At 42.3% G+C, this 7,573-nt stretch overlaps 1 pseudogene; it reads left to right on the top strand.

Moving 5' to 3' along the window:
* The first annotated feature begins 1,247 nt into the window (after window positions 1-1,247).
* On the top strand, window positions 1,248-2,684 carry LOC137775855 (serine/threonine-protein kinase MARK2 pseudogene; annotated as a pseudogene).
* The last annotated feature ends 4,889 nt before the right edge of the window (window positions 2,685-7,573 follow it).

Raw genomic sequence — 7,573 nt, 5'->3', positions numbered from 1 at the left:
AGGTGAAGAGGTGATCTTTTTTTTTTTTTTTTGATTTGTATGTGTGTGTTTTATTATATATTAGTCTCTTAAATCAAATAGAAGACAAAAAGTGGAGCTACAAACCAAAGTTACAACAGTACTAGCTTTTCTCGTCGCCCGTCTGTCTACTTTTACCAGAGGTCTTTATTTCTTCATAAGGCTTTGAGCTACTGTCCAGGGTCCTTGACTCCAACCTGAAGAACTCCCTGTGGCAGGCAGGTCTGGTGGTTAAGAACTCTCTCAACTCTTGATTAACTGGGAATGTCTTGATTTCTCCCTCATTTTCGAAGGAAAGTTTTGCTAGATATAGGATTCTTGGTTGACGGTTTCTTTCCTTCAACACTTCAAGTACATTGAGTCATGCCATCTGGCCTCCGAGGCTCCTGATGAGAAATCTGCTCAATGACCTTCCTGGCAAACCTTCTCTCAGCTTCATAGACTTTCATAATGTACCGTATCATGTCTTATGCAACAGAACATTTTGTATAGTATCGTGAAGTCAGTTAAGTTGTAACGTTATTTTGAGACCAGAATTTAAGGAAAAGGAATTGAACATTTCAAGTGTAGACATTATGAGGTCTCTAAAATTATTACACATTTTCAAACTAGAAATAAAAAGGCCACTGAAGTATCCTGCAGATTTTTATTTATAATAAAGTGAATACCAATATCTAATAACACACGTAAAGAAAAATTTCTTTGGGATCCTTTTTCCTAAGTGTAAAGGGGCCTTGAACTCAAAAAGTGAGAAAACCACTGTGGTGTATCCCCAGCGGTGATGGGTCCATTTCTTGCTCTGACCTCAGAGTGCACCATTGTGATGTACTTCACAAAGCCCTATGAAAGAGAAAGGTGGGCCCAGGTTTTTGGTCCTTAGAACCCAGGAAGCTGCTTTTGGTGACCTGACGGCCTTGGACCTACAGTTAGCTTGTGTTTTCCTTGTTTCTGCCATTTTGTTGATTTTCGTTTCTCTTTTCTCTACTCTTTTTTATTTGTGTCATTGTTCTTTCTACAGTTAGCATAGTGAGTACTGTTGGTATAGTTAATACTTGATTAGCATAGTTAGTGTAGTTAGTACTAGTTAGCGCTGTTGGTACAGTTAGCGTAGTTAGCGTTGTTAGTAGAGACAGCATACTTAGCCCTGTTAGTACAGTTAGCATTGTTAGTTAGCGTACTTAGCGTTGCTAGGTAGTGCTGTCAGTCAGTGTAGTTAGCAGATCACCAGGATGCAGGGCCTCACAGCCAAATCTACTGGCAAGGCGGCTCATATTGATGACTTCGAGATCCTCCACACCATTGGTGAAGGCACCTTTGGTAAAGTGAAGTTGGCCCGGCACATTCTGACCGGGACAAAGGTGGCTGTGAAGGTCATAAAGAAAAGGCGTCAGAGCTTCTCAAGTGTCCAGGCACTTTTCCAGGAAGTGTGCAGTCTGAAGGCTCTGAATCACCCCAATATTGTAAAACTGCTGGGGGTGATTGACACAGAGGAGACATTTTTCGTGGTGATGGAGTACCTCAGTGGGGGGGACATGTCCCGCTATTTGAAGACCCATGGCCGTATGACAGAGGCGGAGGCCCGAGGCCCGTTCCAGCAGCTGGTCTCCGCCCTGCAGCACTGCCACCGGAGGGGCATCGTGCACCGGGACCTGAAGCCACTGAGCCTCCTCTTTGATTCCAACATGAATATCAAACTTACAGACTTTGGCCTCAGCAACAAGTGTGATGACATTGTCCAACTGGACACGATCTGCGGCACACACCCTTATGCTGCCCCGGAACTCTTCCTGGGGCAGAGCTACAGCGGCCCTGCGGTGGACGTGTGGAGCTTGGGAGTAGTGCTGTACACCATGGTAACTGGGTCCCAGCCCTTTGTGGGAAAAGACTTCCAGGAGCTGCGGAAGCAAATCCTACAAGGGCAATACCCCATCCCACCTTATCTGTCTTTGAAGATAAGGGATCTGTTACAAAAAATGATTGCCCTCAACCCCAGTGACAGAGGCACCTTACCTGACCTCATGAGGCATCCATGGGTCAACATGGGCCAGAAAGAGCCACTCCAGCCACCCTGTGAAGAGGACCTGGAGGTGACAATGGTGAGGACTCTGGGCTTGACTTGCGACCAGATCCAGGACACTGGGACAGGCAGTGTGAGCTCCAAGAAACCCAAGGTGGAGGTCTCCATCATAACTCTGAAGCCCTTCTCTTGCGGGGACCTCTGTGGCAGTGAACTTGAGCCTTCTCCAAGCCCTGTGGTGTCCTCCCTGCAAACCAGGTGGCTCTACCACAGAAAAAATGTGCAGCTGCAGGAAGACCAGCAGGCAGGGCAGAAGACCGGTGAGTCTGCCTGTCCCCCACCCAGCCTGGAGGCGAGGACTGCCACCCCCAGCCCAGCCCCCCAGTGTGGCACTGGGACATCCACCTCCAGCAGCAGCAGGATTGGAGCCCCAGAGGGAAGCAGCTGCCCCCTGGGTGTGTCCAACACTGGAAGGTCCTCCCACGCTGGGCAGCCTGAGAGTGTGTCCTCATCCACTCTCTCTGGCCAGAGCCAGAAAAAGCAAGGGGTGGCTGGGAGAATCTGGAACTTTATTTTGAAACATCTTTGTTGCAAGCTGCCCAGCATGAGGCGTCATAATAAAGTGAGCCCATGTGAACCCCATGGATGACCGAGGCAGGAAGGTCAGGCCACCGCGCTCCCTGGGGCCCGGTGCAGGGGAAGAGGAGTGTGTTCTCTGCACGGCCTTCAGAAGCATCGTATCCAAGACCCTGGCCAGCTCAGAGGATGGTCCGGAGCAGCCCGGGCGACCGAAAGCGAGGCCACCGTGGCTGCAGGTCTGCCCCTCAACCCCCACCTGGGTGAAACTTGAGAGACTGGACTGTCATTCCTGGGGCACGTCTCCCCTCCCCTACTCTTCTGTCTTCCGTGTTGGTGGGGGAGGGGGATAGTTCTTGTTCCAAGAACTCCTTGGTTCTTCCAATTCTAGTTAATAAACTTGATGCTCCAGAAAAAAAAAGACTCCTTTATACTCTTAAAAATGATTGATGACCCTAAGGAGCTTTTGTTTACATGAATTCTATCTATGAATATTCACAGTATTAGAAATTAAAACTAGAAAATTTTAAATTATACACTTATTAATTCATTAAAAAAATAATAAATCTATTACATGTTAACATAAATAACATTTTAGTGAAAAATAATTTTATTTTCCAAAAATAAAAAATTAATGACTGCAATTCCACTCTTGGGCATAAATCCAGAGAAAACCATAATTCAAAAAGATATGTGCACCCCAGTGTTCATTGCAGCACACTATTTACAATAGCCAAGACATGGAAGCAACCTAAATGTCCATCAACAGAGGAATGGATAAAGAAGATGGGGCATATATATATATATATATATATATATATATATATATATATACACACAATGGAATATTATTCAGCCATAAAAAAGAATGAAATAATGCCATTTGCAGCAACATGGATGAACCTAGAGATTATCATACTAAGTGAAGTAAACCAGACAGAGCAAGACAAATATAATGATATTGCTTATATGTGGAATCTAAAAAAAGAAAAAAAAAGACACAAATGAACTTATTTACAAAACAGAAAGAGACTCACAGACATATAAAACAAATTTAGGATTACCAAAGGGGAAAGCAGGGGGGAGGGATAAATAAGGAATTTGGGATTAACATATACACACTACTATATATAAAATAGATAACCAACAAGGACCTACTGTATAGCACAGGGAACTATACTCAATATTTTGTAATAACCTATAAGGGAAAAGAATCTGAAAAATTATATATATATATATATATATATATATATATATATATATATATATATATATATATATATAAATAGAATATATATATATATCATGGTGCTGTATACCTGAAACTAACATGATATTGTAAATCAACTATATTTCAATAAAAAAAGAAAAAAATTAATGAGAAGAGTACCATTGTTTTACATTTTTGAAAATCTCTTTAATGTCTAGTTTAATAGCAAACAACTGGGTTCTCATGTCTGCTTCTGCATTCGATCTATTGCAATATATTTCTTTGATTAAAGAATATGAAGAAAATCTGGCCTCATACAGATATGCAGTTGGAAAAGAGTAATATTTCATAGCCTTCTATATAACTGTGGATATTCTCCTTTGATATTACACCAAAACTCAACAAGTGGTCATTTCTTAAGTGGAATCTGAAACCGTTTCAATCCTTTTTGTACTTTGTTATATTAAAATCCACTGAGTGAAATGGTTAAGTTGGCCAAAAGATACAAATTTCCAGTTTTAAGACAAATAAGTCCTGGGGATGTAAATGTACAGCATGGTGACTATAGTTAACAATACTGTATTGTATATTTGAAAGTTGCTAAGAGAAAAGATCTTAAAAGTTCTCGTCACAAGAAAAAAGTTGTAACTATGTGTGGTATGGATGTTAACTAAACCTATCATGGTAGTCATTTAGCAAATATATATTTGAAAGTCACTAACAGAGTAATCTTCAAAATTCAAAAGAATTTTGAAACTACGTGTGGTAATGGATATTAACTAGGCATATTGTGATGACCATTGTGTAATAAATACAAATATCAAATCATTGTGTTACACATCTGAAACTAATATAATGTTATATGTCATTATATCTCAATTTAAAAAATTGTTTTAATCCATTGGTCTATCTTCTACTAGGAATGGAGCTTTTACCAATTTTTTGGAACATCATTCATTGATTGGTCATTTGAAAATATTAGTTCATTGAGTTATGTAGATCTTTCAAATAAAAACATTACATCTACTAGTTAAAAAACCACATTCATTATCATCACTAGCAGTGACATCAGAAAAGTCTTTTAAGTACAGGAAGCTATCAAGTTCATGGTTTCAGATGCAAGTTTTGCAAAATTCCAATTACTGCTTGAAAACTCAACTTTTATCACTGGTGACAAATACTGTCAGCTATTTTTTCTGGAACTGACAAGGTCTCTCTGTACATTTTCAGGAAAATAACTGCCAACTACCCAAGTCAGGATAACAATAGTTTATATGTCAGTCTTTCTTTCAAGTAAAAAATAGTGTTCCATGAAAGAAGAGGCTAGTTCAGACCACAACCCAGTTGCAAAAGTGTCCATTTCTTAAGACAACCATCATACTTCAGCATGTAGCAGAAATGCTTTTCATGTACTTCCCATTCTGCCGCACAAAATATTATTATAAAGACATACTCAAGGGCTGAGATTAAATTGAATCATTTTTACTGCTTCATCAAGACATTCTTAAGTGACACTGGAATTTTTTCTACTGCTCCATGCGTGATGGTGAAGAATCCAATGACAACTAGAACATTCAGGTGCCACTGCCTTACTTCATGCTAAGGGACCAGAAGTTTTACACACCAATTATTTTTGTACTATTAGTGCAAATGTCAACACAGTGAAAAGGCAATAATATTTTATTATTAAAATAATTTTGACCTTGTGGACCCCTTGAAAGGGTCTTGAAGACCGCCAGGGGTCCACAGACCACACTATAAGAACCACTGTCCTAGCAAATTGAGAGAAGGTGAAAGAAACATCAAGAAAATCACTGAGCAGGGGGTGCATGCAAGAAGTAGAGACTGGCTCCCTCTCTGGAGGCTTGAGGAACTGCAGTCCGTAGGCAAACTGGGGGCTGCCATCAGGGGCGAGGGGATTCTTGGGACAACTTGGTGTGTGTCCCCCAGAATTTGGGAAGGCCGCAGTATAGGATTGTGCATTTTTGCCCTGCATTAGGATGCCTGGCTGAAGGAGTGAATAGGGGCCGAGGAGCAATTGGAAAGGGAAACCTTTTGGTAATTTGTCCACTCAGATGGGGTGCCCTTTTACGGTCTGCATCAGGCAGAGTGTGTATTTAGTGGAAGCTCTCGGGGGGCGGGGGGGCTGGCATGCACCCAGGGGTTTCTTGCCTGGAGATCTCTGAGGGAAAGAGGCTTGCTGGAGTAGCCCGTGATGGCTGAGAGAGAAGGGGCCATGGATAATGAGCACAGGAAGAGAATAGGGCATCCTCTACCCCAGCCCAGTTTCCTGCAGCCATCTGAGAGTGTAAAAGAGGAAGTCAGAGACTCCCAAGACGCCCTGCCAGGCAGCAAGGGTTAGAGGAAAGGGTAGGAGACGTGGGCTGTCCAAGGGTGTCAAGAGAAAGGATACCCCACAAGGTGAGGGGCCGTTGGCAGGGGATGAGATGGTTACAGACAGCAGGGCAGTGGGGATCAAGATGAGGCTCAATATTGCCCCTAGATAACCACCCATATCCTCTACACAGAGCACCTCATCAGACAGAGGCCACAAGGATGGGCTTGTGATTCAGGCTTGGCCAACCCCAGCTCCTTCTTACAGTGATTCATTGTAATGGGGTGGGGTGGGGGGGACACAAGACCCAAGCAGAGCTCCTCCAAGTGCATACAATCCCTGACTTATGGTGATTGGACTAACGACTTTTCAACTCTATGATGGTGCTAATGCGACACACATTCAGTAGAAACCATACTTCACATTTTGAATTTGATCTTCTCCTGGGCTAGGGATATGCGGTCCAATACTCTCATGCAGCTCCGAGTCAGCATGCGATCATGATGGTAAACAACCAGATACGCTTAGAACCATTCTGTACCCAGACAACCATTCTGTTTTTCACGTTCAGTACCATATTCAATAGATTACATGAGATAGTCAACATTTTATTATAGAATAGGCTTTGTGTTAGATGATTTTGCCCAACTATAGGCTAATGTAAGTGTTCTGGCACGTTTAAGGTTTAAGGTGGGCTAGGCCAAGCCGTGATGTTCGGTAGGTGAGGTGTATTAAATGCATTTTTGACTTACAATGTTTTCAACTCACGATGGGTTTATCAGGATGTAACCCCACTGTAAGTCAAGGAAGATCTGTAATTCAATCTGTGGTGGCCAGCAGGGGGCATTGCTTTGTTTATTCTAGAGTCATGGAGCTCTAAGGATGAACTATGCCTGTTGCTGATAGAGGCCATCAGCAGTGGACAGAGCCTATGGAAGACTGAAGAGCTGAGAAGAAAACAGAGCTGAGGGGTGGAGAGGGAGGGACAGAATGCTGATGCTGTCACTGGACCCCCAGGGCCCAGCTGCACCTGGACTGAAACCCATGGTTTGGGGCCTGTTGCTCTTTTCAATTAAGCTACGCGGACTTGGGGTTTTGCTGTCCCTTATGATCCAAAAGAGTCTGAATTTACTGAATTCTAGATTCAGCTGTTCCACTTACTAACATATGAGCCTGGGCAAGTTATTAAACTTTATTCATGCTTTCATTTATTCACTCATTCACTTAGTTAACACGTATTTATTGAGCATATACTAAGTGCTAGACACTGAACTTGGCACTGAGGCTGAAAGATGAAACTATTTGATCCCTGTCTTCTTGGGCGACAAAAAAATAAAGAAATAAAAAGACCAAAACACAATGGAAAAATTGTTTTAAAATTCAAGGGGAGTATAGAGAAAGCACAGACGTCTGTCTG

Source organism: Eschrichtius robustus, chromosome 13 (genome assembly GCF_028021215.1).
Source record: "Eschrichtius robustus isolate mEscRob2 chromosome 13, mEscRob2.pri, whole genome shotgun sequence".
NCBI lineage: Eukaryota > Metazoa > Chordata > Mammalia > Artiodactyla > Eschrichtiidae > Eschrichtius > Eschrichtius robustus.
Note: the sequence above shows the minus strand (reverse complement) of the source record. Positions and strands in the feature narration are given on the sequence as shown.